The sequence below is a fragment of the Protopterus annectens genome, chromosome 3.part0 (genome assembly GCF_019279795.1).
Source record: "Protopterus annectens isolate FY-2018-M chromosome 3.part0, PAN1.0, whole genome shotgun sequence".
Lineage (NCBI taxonomy): Eukaryota > Metazoa > Chordata > Ceratodontiformes > Protopteridae > Protopterus > Protopterus annectens.
This window is the reverse complement of record NC_056731.1, coordinates 328,149,542-328,167,970: the sequence shown is the minus strand read 5'-3', so window position 1 is coordinate 328,167,970 and position 18,429 is coordinate 328,149,542. Positions and strand designations below refer to the sequence as shown.

The 18,429-nt window shown below is 40.4% G+C and overlaps 1 non-coding gene across 1 annotated transcript; it reads right to left on the bottom strand.

Moving 5' to 3' along the window:
• Nucleotides 1-12,724: 12,724 nt before the first annotated feature.
• Nucleotides 12,725-12,831, bottom strand: LOC122797456. The gene has a single exon (XR_006364140.1). It is a non-coding gene; the product is annotated as a U6 spliceosomal RNA (small nuclear RNA).
• Nucleotides 12,832-18,429: the final 5,598 nt, after the last annotated feature.

The following is an 18,429-nucleotide window of genomic DNA, read 5'->3' as shown; positions in this document are numbered from 1 at the left end:
TTTGGCATGTATTTGTCCAGACACATGCAACAAATGAAATGCTCACAGAGATACCTTACCTACCTACATGGACTAACTCAATACCCTGTCACTATATTCCGTACCCTACAGACTGCTAATAGAGGACTTGTGTCTGGCATACAAGGCATCCTCCTACTCAGTACTGATGGATTTACTGCACATAAGCAAGTCAAATGCCATCAGAAATAGTCTATGTAGGGATGCAAACATTTTCTGCAAAAGCAACAGAATGGTTTGGAGGGACAGGTATATTTTGCAGTGGATACCACTGCTCTGGAACAGATTTTCCATCCACATAAAATAAAAAAGTTATGTACTCACCATAATGTTCCATGGTTGTTGTCCATCTCGGCTTCATTCATTGCTGGCTGGGTTCAGAACTGAGAATCAGTTCGGACTCGGCCTATACAAAAGCTTGAGAGATTCCACCGGCTCAAGGCTATACCTTATCCCATCATGCTCAGGGAAGATTGCCCAGATCTTGTTTGCAGATAGTAGAACTACTACCCCAAAACATATAACCGTATCCTATAAAAAGAACTAAGGAAGACAGTCAGAGAAAATCAAAGTCCAATTAGCAATAAACCTCTCGATCCTCCAGGAGTGAAGGCTGGGGGAAGGAGGGTGGCACGCAAGAATGAAGGCAAGATGGACAACAAACATGGAATGTTATGGTGAGTATATAACTTCTTAATGTTATGTTGTCCTGTCTCACCTTCATTCATTGCTGGTTGGGACATCGTCCCCAGCACCTTCCTTCTTGGGTGGCTCAAGGAAAAATACTCTTCAGAACAGTGGACCCAAAAGAGGCCCTGTTCCTGGAGGGCAAATCAACTTTGTAATGAGTAATAAAGGTATGGGCTTTACCCATGTTGCTGCAGCACAAATTGAATCCATGGGTAGCCTTGCCTGGAAGGCCGATGAGGTTGCCATAGCTCTTGTGGAATGGCCTTTTATTTTTCCTGGAAGTTCTCTATTCTAAGATGTGTATGTGAAAGCTATACAATCAGTAAGCCACTTGGAAAGAGTGACCTTAGATATTGGAGTGCCTTTCTTTTTATCTGAAAAAGATACAAATAGTCGGTCTGATTTTCTGAATTCCTTTGTTCTGTGTAGGTAGAAATGTACTTGTCTGTGTACGTCCAATTGGTGTAATTTGTACTCTGCCTTGTTGCCATATTTTGGGGAAAAAAACAGGCAAGTCAATGGATTGATTCAAATTCGCTTCTGAACATACATTGGGGAGGAATGAAGGGTTAGTTCTCAGGGAGACTCTATCTTTGTGGAAAATCAAGTAGGGGGAACGTATTGACAAAGCTTGGAGTTCTGATACCCATCTAGCAGATGTGATGGCTATCAAGAAGGTTGTGTTCCATGTTAGAAACTTTAGCTGACAAGATGATGCAGGTTCAAAGGGAGGAAGGATCAAGGTGGACAACACAAAGTTAAGGTCCCAAGGAGCTCGTGGTTCTTTCACTGGAGGCCATAGTAAGAAATTACCTTTCAAAACCTTTCAAAAAGGCTTTGCAAAGCCTGTGGGACATGATTTTTAACCCCATTTCTCCAATATGATAGTTTGATATAGCAGCTAATTGAACTCGAATGGTAGCCACCACTGCACCTTCATTGAAAAGTTTCACTAGAAAGTCTAATACGGTTGTTACAGAGGCAGTGAAAGGATCCATGTGATTATTGAGTACCCAGTGGGAAAACCTTTTCCATTTGCTTGCATATAGTTTCCTGGTTGAAGCCTTATGGGATGAAATCAAAATATGTTTCACTGCAGGAGAAATATCTGGAAGCCTGGTTAGGAGTGGAAGTGGAGCAGTCAAGCTGTCAGTTTGAGGGTTTGAATTGATGGATGGAGTGTCCCTGAGGGATGTGTCAAGAGGTCTGGAACTGGGTCCAGAATCCATGGCTCCTCTTGGGGATGGGGCGATAGAAAAGGGAACCAAATCTGGCAAGGTCAGTATGGGACGATGAGTATCAAACTGCTCCTCAATGTGCTGGCTTTCTAAAGGACTTTGGGAGTCAAGGGAAAGGGAGGAAAGGCATAGAGAAGACCCGGGGGCCAATCGTGTATGAGTGCATCCCTGGGTGACTCCCCAGAAGAGGGATCAGAGCAAAGTAGCTACTGGATTTGGCATTCATGGATGTGGCAAAGAGGTCACAGCAAGGCTGGCCCCACTTGCAGAAAATCCTCTCCACAACTTACTGTTTTAGGGACCACTTGAGGCATTAGAATAGCTCTGCTGAGTTTGTCTGCTATCATGTTGGATTTCCCCAGATGTGTGTTGCTATCAGAAAATGTTGGCAAGAGACTGCCCACTGCCATATTCTCTGGGCCTCTCGACATAGGGAGTAAGACTTGGTTCCTCCTTGTCTGTTTATATACCACACCACTGACATGTTGTCTGTCTGGATTGCAATTGTTCCTAGTTGAAGGGGGTTCTGGAATGCCTGCAATGTCAAAAGCACCACTCTCATCTCTAGGACATTGATATGCAAGAGGTTCTCGTATTCCTGCCAAATGCCTTGGACAGTCTTCCCCAGATAATGCCCCTCCACACCCCATCTGGGAAGCGGCCGTGGTCACTGTGGCTGTTTGTTGTGGAAAAATGAACAGTCTGCCTAAATCCACTTGAGTAGAGTGTAGCCACCAGTGCAGATCCATCTTTCAGGAGTCCATTATGATAATCTTGTGGGCAGCTCCTGCATGGACATTTGGGTGAAAAGAAACCAATGGAGAATCCTCATGTGCAGATGAGCCAAGGGTACCAAGGTTATTGCTGCCACCATGGTACCTAAAACTTTCAAAACAACCTTTGCTTGCATTTTTTTCTTTGTTAAGAGGTTTTTGACTTGCTGACATAAGTTTTGTACCCTCTCGGGAGGAAGTTTGGCTAACATTTGTCTTGTATTTAAGTCTGCCCCTATAAAGACAATATGCTGTGATGGCAACAGGGCAGATGTTTCAAAGTTTATCGTGACGCCTAGGTGAGAGCAAAGATGAATGGTGGTGTCTCTCGCTCTTGTTAGTAGATGCTCAGTGGTGGCGGTTAGAAGCCAGTCATCTAAGTACGGAAACAGCTGGAATCCTAGACACCTCAAGTGAGCTGTAACTACTGCCATGCATTTGGTGAACACTCTGGGGGCTGTAGTGAGACCAAAGGGCAGAGCTCAAAATTGGTAATGACTGGCTCCCAGCCAAAAGTGTAAATGACTCCTGGATTGCCTGTCCATCTTTATGTGGTAGTACGCATCCTGGAGATTTATTGAGGACATCCAATTGTCTTTCCCCAGAAAGGGGAGTATCAACTGCAGTGTCACCATCCGGAACTTTGACTTCTTGACAGACTTGTTTAATCTGCTGAAATCCAGAATGGGACTCTAGTCCCCTGTCGTTTTTTGGAACTAAAAAGAACCTTGAGTAAGTTCCGGATCCAATTTGGTCTGCGGGGACATCTTGGATGACTCTTTTTTCTAGCAACCTTTGTACTTCTAGAGTTGCATGGTCCCTTTCACAGGGTGGAGCATCTAGGACTGATTTTTTTTCTAAAGGGGGAGAGGAAAAGTATATGATCGCTTGTACTCATTTGTCTTGTTATTTTTAGCCAGGTGTTTGGGTACAATGACAAGCGACCCCCAACTGCCTCCAGAGGTGGACAGACTGGCCTCCTTTCAGGAGCGCTGAAAAGGCCTACCAAGGAAGGAATACCTGTCATCCTGGTTCTGCGGACCCCCTCTGCCATGTGGTCAGCATCTTCCATTGTTACTTCCCCCTCTGCCCCTGGGGGAAGAATCACCACATGCATCTGGAAAGGTTCTCTGGGACTTGCGGAACCACATTTTTCCCCTCTTCTGGCCTTTGGGATAAGGCCTGGTCGGGAAGGAAAACTGACTCCAGTGACAGAAAGAGTCTTTCCTTCTTGCTTACACCTAGTTAGAGTCTGTTTCACTTTTGGCCCAAACAAGGACGATACATTAAAAGGGCTGTTAATAAAAGAAGACTTGAATGGTTCTGCAAAGTCACATAAGCACATCCAGAAATGCCTCCTTAAGGAAATTCTTGTACTCACTGTCCTACTCACTCCATCGGCCACATAAGAGATAAGTCACATGGAGGAGTTTACCACAGAGTTTAAGGTGGAGAGCTGGAAGGACACCTTGTCCAAAACCTCCTCAGCTGCAGAACCTTGGGGGGTATCTCCTAGCTCCTTAAGGAGATCCCTCTGAAGCCTAGTAAAATGGGTCAGGTAGTTCAGCGACCTAAGGGCAAAGGAAGCTGACAAAAACATGCTTTCTGTATCTGTCCATTGTCTGAGACTCTTTATTCGGTGGATGGACAGATGAGGAAGTCTCAGACAGTTCCTTTTTGGTGGCTGCTGCCATCACCATAGCATCTACTGGGACACCTTTAGTGAGGAACTCCCTATCTGTGAGTGCAGTAATGAATTTATTTGGCCTCCTAGGAACAGGTTCCACTGAATTCAGAGAGCCCCATTCCTTTATGAAGGAAGGGAGGAGACACCCAAGAGGTGGAAGAGTGAGACCCGAAAGCCTCCAGGTATACAGACTCATCCTCAGAAGGATTAATGGACTACCAGCCACCTCCCTGTTTGAGGATCTCTAGGACATCTGCAAAGGAGACATCCTCAGAAGGTGACCGTGGGGACCCTTCTGACTCATTGAGGTTCGTGTCTGACGTGATGGACTCCTCCGGGGAGTCTAAATGCTTCCTCTTGCATAATCTCTTCTGAGGGATCTCCTTGGAGGGGTACTCCGGTGAGGTTTCAGAAGAGATCGCTTCACCCAATGGGGCATCCTGGGGTTTCGACTCTCCACGCCTGGGTGGAAGTGATGGCACTGAAGACAGACACTGGCGCTTTTGGGGGAAAGAGTACTAGGACCTGAGAGCGGTGCAGTCTTAGGTGACAGCACACTCCTCATCACCTTGAAAGGCCCCTGGCCTTGATCCAAAGAGGCCTCTGGCTCCGAGGAACTAGAAAACCCCCCCTGAACCAAAGCAGTGGGCTCCAAGACTGATATAGGCACCGAGCTCATCTGTGCTGAAGCCCTGAGAGGTAGACTTGGGTCAGACAACTGTCCAGCCCAACTCTCCTCCCCGGACCCAACGGTACAGCGTCGGCTCTTAGATCCCTCGAATTCCAATGGAGCAGATGAGGTCAGAGAGGTAGTCGGGCCCGACGATCCCAGAGAAGGTCTCGGTACTGATGATTCCACTACATTCAGGTCCAAGCACTCCAGCTCTGAAGCTCCAGAATGGGTCGGAGGAGGAACTGATGAAGGGGAAGCAATGTTGGTCAGTTCCAAATCCCTGTGTGTCAGAGTAGACAGTATCTTAGCCAGCGCCGGCTTCCATAAAAGTCTCTTCACCACCTGCTCCACATCATTGTCCAAAAGGCTTCTGGAGGATCAAGAGGATAGGGTCGGAGACCTCACACGCTATAACAGTGGGGATCTTAAGACTGGGGAGACCAGTTCCAATACTGGGGAATGGCTCCGAAAATGAAACTCTGTCAGTCCTGAGATCACAACTGGAACTGAAGAGGGAGATTTCTCGGGCCTGAAAGCTTTCGGGTCCGAAGATGAGTCCTTTGTCTGTTTTTTGCTGGCTCCGAATGTGAAGCAGCAGAAGATGTCCTTTTGCCTGACTTTTCTGATCTGGAGGACAGAGATTTCTCAGTAGTTTTTCAGGTACTCTGATTCTCTTCCAACACCTCAGAGAACAGGGGTTTTTAACTAACCTCTCACTATGAGTTTGTTCCTTCTTTCCATCAGTACCCTGGAACTAAAGGCATGACAGACAGAACAAGACTCCTGAATGTGGACAGCACCCAAACAATACACACAGCTGGTGCGTCCATCAGTTAGTGACATTTTCTGGCGGCACTTGTCACATTTTTTAAAACCCAAAGGCTTTTCTTCTTTAGGATCCTTAGACATCTTACCAGAGGATAATACAATACCAGAAAAAAAAAACTACAGGAAACATTTTTTTTTTTTATTAGGGAGAGTAAAGAGGTAGAACTAAACTTATTACACTACTATAGAAAAAAGGAAGGGGGACACAGTTCTAGCTAAACATGGACTGACTGTTTGCTATAAAGGGAAGGATAAAGCCCTCTAAGTTAAATGGGCCAAAAGGAGCCCTCTAACTTAAACGGGCTCATGGAAGCCCCCTAACTCAAACAGACTACCCAAAGAAAGCAAGAAGGAGAGGGTGGGGAAAACTACTCCAGACCTCTCTAACTTAAACAAGATTGTCCAGGATAGGGAAAGAAAAAGATAAAACAGGCCTAGCAGTAGATGATGGCCACCAGAAAACCAAACAACAGCAGGGAACACCAGAAAGCACAAAATACCAGTCCTAACAATTGAAGTTGTTAAACTACAACAATAATAACTATTTTAAACTAATTTTAAATCAGTTTTGCAAAAGTATAAGGAAGAAAAAATTCCACTTAGCCAAGAGCCTGCGAGGAGCACCCGATCTTGTTTAGCGGCAAACGAGATCTACGTAATCTTCCATGAGCATGACGGGATAGGGTATAGCCTCGAGCCGGTGGAAGCTCTACAGCTTTTGTATAGGCCAAGTCGGAACCGATTCTCTGTTCCAAACCCAACCAGCAATGAATGAAGGCAAGATAGGACAACATAACATCAAAGTTCATCATTGTCCATATTCAAGCACACCTTGGATCCATGAATGCGAAACAGAAAATTTACCCTAGGACTGCCTACTGCAATACCAATTGACAGAGGCAGTGACTAAATGCTTTATCCCATGCATATGCCCCCTGAAATTATCTATAGTACCATTGCAATTATTCCCATTATGGGATAATATATAACTGCTGACCATGTCCTGGGCAAACCCAATCTCTAATCAAATGGGATATGCTATTATGAGCAGAAAAAGGGAAACTAGCTAGGCTTAAAGTTGCCCCCAAGTACAGCTAGCCTAGTACTTATTTATGTGCAACTCTAGAACCATCTGAGTTAGGGATTGCTGGAGGAAGACTCATTGTGTACTTTCCAGACTGGTAGATTGGCTTACACTTGTTTATTCCAGCATATATTTAATGCTTGTGTTTGTGCGGGCTCTTGCTCATTTAATCAGAGCTGCTCTTCATTTGGTGACTGCGCCAGAGTGAGCGCTTCTGTTGAATTCCAAAGCCATCCACTGTTGAAAAAATGAAAATAAACATTATTTAATATTATTTAAGCTTTATTTACACATCACTAACTGTGTTTTATTTATTCATAGAATCATTGCTGTCATTTTTGTTGCATTTCTGCCCTTTTACAACTGTACTGTTATTTTAAGTTACTGGTTACATTGCATCTACTAGATACAAAGCTGCTGAATCTAGATTGTGTGGTTTCTTAAACTTGAGCAATATACCAATGATCTTACATTAAGAGGGCTTTTTTCTCCACTCTTGTGGCAGAAGTGTGCGAATCTAGACCCATCTGAGTTGGGGATTGATCAAGCAAGCCTCTTTGTGTGCTTTCCCCAATTACTATATTGCCTTATACTTATTTATTACAATATATTTAAGCCTCATGTTTGTGCGGAGTTGCTCTCCACACAGAAGCAGGCAGGCATGCCCTGCAGATAATTTTTCCTTAAATGACCATCAGTGCAACCATTACAGCCCTCTGCTGCTCTAGAAACAACTCAGCTGTGCTCTGAGCAGCATTGTATTATTGGTAAAGCTTTGACTACACAAGGTTTATCTCCCTTTCAGTCTCTAGGCTATCAGCACAGTCAAGTTAAATTAACCCACTCCTTTCCCTAATAAAACACACAGTAAGAACCTGCTATCATGGATGGGCAGTTTCCCATCATCTCTCTGGCCAGCCTGATGGAAAAGGGCATCCTGAGACAATGTAGTAATTGTCTCATGTATACTGACAATCGCTAATTCCTGAAACAAACTAATACTATATGTGAAAGATGTAGTCATACTATGAAATTGGAGGCAAGACTATCACATACAGACAAATCAAATGCCAAACACAGACATCACACACACTAAATAAGAGCATGACACAAACCCATATATGCATAACTACTCACTAGTAACTGACCAAAACCCCACAGGCCACCAAAACACATCACATGAACGCACACACCAGTGTCTCAACAAACAAGCCCATAGAGCATAACACCACAAAAGCCAACATACTGATCATAACTGACTCCATAGTGAGACACATGGGTATCCTCCTTACCAGGATGGATCAGGAGAAGGTTACGGTTAGTTGTCTGTCAAGCGCCAGCATCAGTCAGGTCACACAAAAACTCAACCACAAGTACCAGTATGACTCTGTTACAGTCCATGTGGGTGTGAAATGACCTGAGATGTACCTCCCTGGATTGTATGAAGAGACACACAAAGGAGACCTCCGATTATGTGTCACAGGCGGGTATGATCCAAACCTTGAGCAGCATTCTGCGCTCACCAAGGATGACAAGACAATACAAACAAAAAAATGACCGTAACAATTGACTTCTGGTGTCAGTTCAAGGGAATCCGATATGTGTCTGCCTGGGTGTACATGGTTGATAGGCCATGCTGCTTTGCCAGAGATAGTCTGCACCTGTTTCCTCTAGAATTTTGGATACTGGCAAAGGCATTAGCCACCCCTACTGTGCCTTTTTAGGCAGTGTCAAAATAACCAACCTCCTAATGTAACAAAATTTTCTGTAGATAAACTCAAAGTTCTGCTGCTCAATGCTAGGAGTCTAAACAAGAAACTGCACACTCCTGAAGCACTCCTCCCCTTGGAAGATGCTGATGTCTGTGCAAGTCATTGAGACAGTGGGTTTTCCTTCTAGTGCACTGGGAGGTAGCCTGGACTGTTTAGGTTGGGGAAACACTTGAGATTTCTGCATGTAGTTTTATTGGCTAGAGGGCTTATTAATCAGCTTGTTTTAGTGCCTTTATAAATTATGCACAACTGACTGGCTCTTGACTTTTATTGAATAATCACACTTTTATAAGCTGCTTAAAGTACACTACTGTATCTGTGTCTTTAAGTTTGTTTGCAGTAGTATTTCACTCCGGACACTCCTTTACTGTGCTTTTACTTGGATTATTCCTCTAAAGGCAGTAGGTATCAAAAAAAACAACTACCACCAAAAGCAGGTCTCCAGGTCCAAAAAAACAAACTAGTCCAAAAGCATACAAACCAAAAAAGGACCAGGAGTAGGCTGTAGATTCCAGTATAAAGATTATTTATTGTAGAACAGATCACAGAATAAAAAACATAAGCGCTTTCGTAGGTATGTACCCCACTTCATCAGATGTAAATATGTTACATCTTAACCTTCATTTTATACTCTGAAAGCCCTAGTCACATGCTATTAGATAATCACATGACCCAAATATTTAAAGCCATACATACATATATACCTTATATATAATTGTAATCACTCTCTTATAAAAAATAGCAATGTATTCAAAATAATTTCATACAAAAATATATATATAAAACTTCATATAAAGAACACATATATAAAAAATACATATATAAAAAAACTGACTTTTCCAATAAGAATAAATGCAAGAAATACACACATAAAATTCATCTAAAGAGGGGCCTTTTCTTTAATATGGGCTTCAGGGGTACATAGTCATTCAGACCATGTCCACTATCTGCCTTAAGCCTTACAGTCCATTTGGCTTCCAAAGCCTCTGTCTTGTTGCGGACATTGCCGCCCCTGATTTACACATACACCTCTCCTATGCAAGAAATTTAAAATGTGTTCATTCGTCAGTCTCACTAACATGTTTATTAGAGTGCACCTACTCTGTCCTTCTATTAATGTAGTACCGTTCCCTATCCGATCTTTTAAACACTTGTCAGTTTACCAAACAATGTCTTCAAACAAAGGTACCACAGGTACTAAGAGATACTGAACATTTTTAACTGACTTATTTGAACATATGCAAGTATTGAGTGATAGGGATAGTTACATCTTGGTCACCATGGACGTAGTATCACTTTTCATCATAATTCCGAATGATCTGGGTATAGATAGTATAGAGAGGTTTCTTGTAACATACTCTAGTTTTGAAGCCAGACAGATCAAACTCATCAAGGATTTGCTTGAGATAGTGTTATGTTGTAATGCATTTTTATTTGGGGATGTGTTTTATTGGCAGAACAATGGTGTAGCTATGGGCACTTCATGTGCCAATAGCTACACCAGTGCTGTAATGGTGGTCTGGGACTCTGAATATATGTTAAGAGGTCCTTTCAGTAAATACATCTCTTTTTTCAGAAGGTTTGTAGATGACCTTTTTATTGTGTGGAGTTGAACTATGCAACAGTTAACTGAATTTATTAAGTATGTTAATGAAAGCACTGCATTTTTAAGGTTCACGTTTACATACTTAGACAAGGTCATACATTTTTGGATGTGGCAGTTTTGGTAGATGAGAACAATAGACTGTACATGAAACAATACAGGAAACCATGTCATGTCAATAGTTTACTATCATATGCCAGTATGCACCCCCCATATATTTTTAAGAGTATTGTTAGGAACCAGGCTTTTAGAGCCTCTAGACTCAATGGGAGGGAGTCTGACCTCTTGAGATGTCCTGAGGGTTTTACCAAGGACTTGATGGAGAGGGGCTATGATGGCCAGATGGTGAAGAATAATGTAGAGGAGGTAACCAGACTCAGAGATTCAGTGGCACAAATATATTTTTCTAAGAGGCAGGTCACTAGGAAAGCTAGTAGCACTAGTAATAAAGGGATGCTCAGGATGCCCTTATATTATTCGTCTGATGTACAGACCTACATGGGCATAGTTAGGAAAAATTGGGGAATTCTGACATCTGACAAGGGTGTCAGTAACATTATAGAACAACAACCTCAATTTTTGTTCAGGAATGAGTTTTCCCTTAAAAGAAAGTTATGTTTCCCAAGGAGTAAGGCTAATGCCTTAGAAAATGAAGGTTTGACTATGTGTAGGCATTGTATTTTTTGTTGTTACTTGGACATTAGTACCAAGTTTATGCATCCAGATGAAAAAAGACAGTATAATTTTAATGTTTCTGCTTCATGCAACACCAAACATGTACTGTATTTTGCCCATTGTTTGAAATTTTATGTTGGTAAAACTGACAGAGTGTTTAAAGATCGGATTAGGGAACGTGTACCACATTAATAGAAAGGACAGAGTAAGTGCACTGTCTAAACATGTTAGTGAGACTGACGATGAACACATTTTTAAATTTCTTGTAATAGGGAGGGTGTATGAAAGTATCAGGGGTGGTGACGTCCGCAACAAGACAGAGGCTTTGGAAGTCAAATGGATTGTAAGGCTTAAGGCAGATAGTGGACATGGTCTGAATGACTATGTACCCCTGAAGCCCATATTAAAGAAAAGGCTCCTCTTTAGATACATTTTATGTGTGTATTTCTTGCATTTATGGAAAAGTCAGTTTTTTATATATGTATTTTTATATATGTGTTCTTTATATGAAGTTTTATATATGTATTTCTGTATGAAATCATTTTGAATACATTGCTGCTATTTTTTATAAGACAGTGATTACGATTATATACTAGGTATATATGTATGTATGGCTTTAAATATTTGGGTCATGTGATTATCTAATAGCATGTGACTAGTGCTTTCAGAGTATAACATGAAGGTTAAGATGCAACATTTTTACATCTGATGAAGTGGGGTACATACCTACAAAAGCGCTTATGTTTTTTATTCTGTGCTCTGTTCTACAATAAATAATCTTTATACTGGTATCTACAGCCTACTCCTGGTCCTTCTTTGGTTTGTATGCTAAAGGCAGTAGGTGTTTACCTGGTCTATTTGAGCTGGAAAGCACACAAAAAGACTCTATGTAACTTTTATGCACTTTTCTTATATACTGTGACTGTACTTTAGCAGTTCAAAAAAATGTATTGCCTGCTGCTGCTTTAAAGGACCACTACATGCTTCTGAATATGTTTCCTCATTCCGAGCATGTGTTTCATCCCTATCTTTTGACTCTGCCACTCTAAAATATCCCCTCTGCTACGTGAAATTATCAAATTTGACAGTTTCTCTCATCCTCTGCGTCTGTAGTTCGGGTACTGTGAGCCATCTTCCAGCTTCTAACACTCAGTCTAAGGGCACTGCAAAGGTTTGCTAATAACACCCTTCATTTTTTGCCTATGTTGCTGCAGAAGGACTGCCCAAGAACTGCCCTCCTCCAGTCCTTTCACCCTGGAAACACCCCCTTTAATTATGAATTCAGCAGAGCCTTTCAAGCCAGCTTTTAGAAACCATAAAAACAGTGTGCTGCACAACTTGAGTAATGACTCTCCTCTCTTCATTTTCTGGACAGATCTGTTTTGTTGATGGATAATCCACAGTAGCTTCAAATTGTGGATGTAGTGCTTTCCTGAAAATATTTTATTTTTATTTAGTTCAGATATGTGATTGAACGTTGCCATTCTTTATAAGATGTGTAGACTACATCCTTATATTACTGAAATAAAGTTACTGAATAGTGTGTTACCATATATATATAGGTTAGTACTAGGCTACCAGTCCTTTCAGGCCATGTTAAGCCTAGCCAGTTACCCCATGTGAGAATCAAACCCTGCACCTTGTGTCTGTAAGGTAAACACCTTAACCATTAGGCCACCCCAAAAAAATAGGGAATGTTTCACGAATTTGCATGTCATCCTTGCGCAGGGGCCATGCTAATCTTCTCTGTATCATTCCAATTTTAGTATGTGTGCTGCCAAAACAAACACATTGCATTTTGTTTAGTGTTCCTTAATATGATTATTACTTTAAGTAATTGCACTATGGAACATTAAAAAATAAGTGTAGTGTTTTTTATTTCACTTGTAGTTATGTTCCTGTTGACTTTGTGAATACTCGTAATGCTAAAAGTGTTGTTCAACTGCAGAAGTTCATTAGGATAGCAGTACATTTTTTACTCTTTTTGGGGAGGAAGGAAGTTACACCTGATGTGCTTATTTTACAAAAGATCCTAGACTTTTGCTTCACATTCATGGTCTGTTGATTATAAACATTTAGGTTTCTGCAACTGCAGTCCTATCAGCTTCCCAGTTTTTGGATTAATAGCTTCACTTTATCATTAAGAATTCTCAGAGGTATTGTGATCTTGGCATTAGTATGTGAAACTCCGCATTTTCGATGATGCAATGCAATGAAGCTATTAGTCCACAAACTGGGCTCTGCATCTTTTTTTCATTTCTAAGATCGCACCAAAACCAGTATCAGCCATACTTTTCAACTACTGAAAATTCCATGGACTCTTCACTGTAAAATATTTGTGTTTCTTGCAAGTCATTGAGAGCTTAAGCTGCCTTACTACAACTGCAATTGTATCAGCTAACCAGACTGTGGATTAATAGCTTAACTTTATGATAAAAAATGCAGACTTTCAAATACCAAGTCTGTTCTATTTTCTCGGAGGTATGGGGATCTCTGAGTTGGTATGTGAAACTGCATTTTCGATCATGCAATAATCCACAAACTGGGTGCTGCTCCTTTTTTGTTTAAGATCATGCCAAAACAACTGTCAGCCATGAGAATATCATGGACTCTACCCTGTACATTATTTGTGTTTCTGGCAAGTTAAGAGCTATAGTCACTGAATAATGACAGAGGTGCCACGTTGCTCTCCTGTATGGTAGGCTGTATATGTGTGTAACTGTTTTAGAATTCTGACGATTTCATCATATTTTTATAATTTTTCTCTTTTTTAATTTGCAACAAGTTGTTTGGGCAGAAGTTAGTAAAGACATTGGAGTGTGACATTTCATATCCATTAGAAAATACATCACAGCACAATACCTGACATTCTAGCAGCTGTGTAAGCTTAAAGATATATATATATATATATATATATATATATATATATATATATATATATATATATATATATATATATACATACACATACATACATACACGCATCAAGGCTATGAGTTGTTTATGAACTGCTTTCTGTTGGGCAGCGATTGATTCCCTAATCCTTCATTTGCTTACTGTGTCACCTTGAGCAAGTTGTTTATCCAGACAGTGCTTTAGGGTAATCAGGAAACTTGTTTATTATAAATTCATCTTTTAGACTGGCATTTTTTGTGAGGTATTTGTCATGTTTTCATTATTCCAATATATCTAGTTAGTTTATAGTTATACAGTTTTTAACCAGGTAAATACATTGGTCCAAGGACCCTTTTTAGGCATGATGGTGGTAATAGCACCCACAATTTTAGATCTAGTACACACTGGTAATATGTTAGCAAGCATATTGAATACTATTTTTACATAAACCACTAATCTCTGAATCCTGTAATGACACAAGAACATGTATCAAAGGGGCTTTTTAAGACAAAAATGCTTGTTCCATGTGTCCTGGCTATGTGCCTCATTGTTTAAGAAACATTACTGAGTATGCCATGGCAGACGTTCTCCACAAACTGTTTAACCTTACTTTAACTGTTGTCCTTGAAGTTTGGTACAGCACAATGGTGATGCCACTCCAGAAGGGAGGAACTACCATTGATCCTAGAAATTACAGACCCATCAGCTTATAGGTTCATAGCTACTTATTAGGCTATAAATCTGTGTTGCATTCCTGTCATAATTCTTAGCCCTTATATTTTGCAAAGCAGATATGCTGAGATGGGCCAAACAAGTATATGGTGGGGTAATTATATATTTCCCCTATCCATGAGTGCCAGTGGTGCTAAATCGGGGGGGGGGGATTTGTGGTTGCCCATCCATTCATCTAAACTACTCGATTAGAGGAAGAGTAGGACTATAAATGGAAGAGAAGACAGTTTCACAGAAGGTGTATTCTGTTTAATGCATACCTATCCCTACAGCATGTTCTGTTAATTTTGCAAAAGCGATTGAAGTCATTAGCTTTGACCCCTGAGAAGTAAATGCCAAAGGTGAATAGTCTGAGGACTGAACCCAGGGCACTTCACTAGTGAAAGGTCTTTTAGAGGAAGGAGAGCCACCCGCTCTTATCTCCCAGATTCTGTTTGAGAGTCAGTTTGATATAATGCATTACACAGGAGTGAACATTTAACTAGGAGAGTTTACTGTGATGCTTGAGTGTGGGTTGGTGATGAATGCCTTGGCAAAGTCCAGATAATCAGTGTTCCCTAATTTGCCCTCATCCATTTCCATAGTGACTGTTTTGAAAAAGTCAACTAGATTTAGTAGGCAGGATCTTCCCTTGATGAATCCAAACTTGGTTAACTTGAGAGTCTGCCAGTTAGCTATATCCTTTTTATTTGTTCCATAATGATCCTTTCCATAGGCTTATAGATGAGAATGGTCAGAATTATGGGTCTATCACTACCCAAGTCCATTGAAGCCAAACCTTGGTGCAAAAGAATGACTGTCACTGTTCTCCCTTTGTCAGCACAAAGCCTATTTTGAGGCCAGTACTGAATATCCTCTGTAAGAAATCCAACAAGTTATATTTCAGGCAGCCTCATATGTTATATGGTCCCAAAGATTGGTCTTGTGTGATTTGAGAGGTGGTAATGCAAGTATTTTTTTCTGAGAATATTTGTGGAGAGTGGACAGTGATTTTATAGCTAAATTTGTCTACTAGTACATTTGCTATTTCCTCTGGGTCTAAACATGTGATATAATTTACTATTACTCTGTGCAGTGCTAGGCATTGTGTCTTGAGATTTCTTACATAGTTAAAGAAGGCTTTGTGGTTGTCTTTTGCATTGATGGCTCTTTTTACCTCATATTGTCTTTGATTATTCTGCACAAGATCCGGAATTCCATGCTTAGTTTATCAAAAGTGATAGTGAGTCGATATGTCTTGCATAATCAATGCATCTGCTCAGCATGACAACTGCTACTGTGCTACTCCCTGCAAGTTTGGGTCATTGTTATTCATCATGCTTCATGCTTCACAACTTATGCATATGAATCTCTAAGGCACTGTTATAATCTTTGACTTTATGCATTGCTGTTGCCAAAAAACACTTTCTGGAGACTATGTGTCTGTACTTCACTTTGAAGATACAGCACAGCTGGTTAAAAGAAAGTGTGTCCTTTTAATGCAATGTAAACAGATGCATCCTTTTTCTTTTGACTCTTTCCCCATTATTTTTCCCTTGAGTACATGTTCTACTTATGTACATTCCAGCTAGGTTTTATCATCACATTATGAGGATATCTGATGTGATAATGATTCCAGGCAAACTACCCTTTCTAGTCTTATCCCAGCATTACCATCGAAACACGTCTTATTATAAATAAAGCATAGTGGAATTCACGCAGTGCACATGTTTCTGCTTTTATTTTGTCAATGAACTGGGGCTTTGAGTAGACTTCATTGCTGCTATTTCTGTCCATATGGGGAGATGACTTGCACTTTGAGACATTAAGTGAAAACAGTAGCAGTTGTACTCTGCCATTTCCACCTATCACTTTCTCTCCATATGTAATTTGCAGAAAAAAAAATGCACCACTGCAAAGGGATAATACGGTATTATTTATTACACCCTATTTTTAAAACAAGTAGCACAGTGCTTATCTGCATTGAAAGTTATAATTTCATATCAGTATAAGGTAACAGCCGTCATAAATGTTATTGTAAGATCTTCATGGACATTATTTTTATCTTGGTTAAAAATGCAGCTTTTTTCATTTTCTCTCAACACTGTAAATCATCTTTGGTCTACAATTACAAGTATTTAGTGACAACACCATAGTGATGCAGTACATAAACAAATGGGGAACCAGATCCTACCCTCTGTGCAGACTAGCCCTTGGTAGCCAGGGATATAAATGGATCTGCTCCTGCATCGCACGAGGCTGACTGCCATACTACCAATATATTTCATCTTTTCTCTTCTCTAGAACAAATCCTGTCTATATTCCTTTCCTCAATGTTAGATTAGGGTCTTCCATGTTAAAGTAGTTATTTGACATTAGACAGGCTACAGGGTAAAATAGGCCTAGAAATTGTGTTTCATTTATGCATAAAAGACAGTTAAGCAGAAAGAAAGAATAACTGTGCTGGTCAAGCATGAGGCACAGTTTATTAGAAAGGAAAGATAAGCATAAAGTGTGTAGAAAATACAGAAATACAGACTGTTCTTTTCTCAAGGGAAAGATAAAATCTTGCCAGCTACAGAATGTTCCTTAATGGAATGTTAAATAAAGCACATATGAGACAAAGCTTGAGATCAAGGTTAGGGGGAGTGAATGCGGTTTAAGGAAAAGTACTGGACTGAAGCATTATAATGTGTTCAGGATAGCAGTTCAGTTAAGTTTAGTTAGTTCATTCGAACTGTTACTACAAAGAAGATTAAGCTAAAATACAGGCACTCGAGTCTGAGTACAGAAGACAGGTCAAATAGAGACTACTATTACTTTAGTTTACGTTGTTCAGGAGAATCAGAATATGACGTGCAGTAACTTTGGATATTGTTTATCAGCACTGTTAATGAAGACAGTATTTGGATATTGTGAACATCTAATAAAGCCTTACTGAATGAACTACAGTGTTTGGAAAATTTATTCTGAAAAGTACCCAAGACTTGGTCCATAAAGGAGAGACTGGCACCTGTTCAGCACAAGTTTGGACAATTAACAGATATATATCTAGTTAATCACTGTATATTAATCAGATAATGGTAGCAGAAGTAGTGAACTTAAACTTGTCCTAAGTATACTTGTGATTGATACCACTAGCTACAAACAAAAGCTAGAGAACATGCTGGAGGATAACAGATTTTATGTCATTTGCCATGGATGATATAAAAAGAGCATATGATTTATGGAACACTAATCTCACCACATTATGGGAAGAAAAACTTATTACTGAAAATCTTTATAATTATTTATGGAGCCCATGCCCACATTTACCTTACCTTTTTGGAATACTAAAGCCACACAAGAACAGAGAAGACCCACCTTATAGACCGGTAGTAGCAAGTGGAGGGTCCCTTACTAAAGCCACAGCCATTTACCTTGATTACTTGCTAAAACCTTTAGCAGAAAAGAATAAGTCATACATAAGAGATTCAATGAACTTTTTGAGGAAAATAAAAAACATTACAGTGGAAGCTGACAGTATTTTATGAACTATTGACTTGGAATCCTTGTACACAGTGCTCCCTCACAATTACTATATAACAGCAGCTATGGAATCTTTTATGAAACATAATCAAGGTACACAGACACAACTGCAAAAGTTAAACAAGCTCATTAATCTTGTACTGGACTTGAATGTGTTTACTTTCAATAGCAAACACTACAAAAAAAAAAAAAACTGGTACAGCAATGGGGGCTGCCATGGATCCCAGCATAGCTAACCTAGCCCTGGGCAAGTG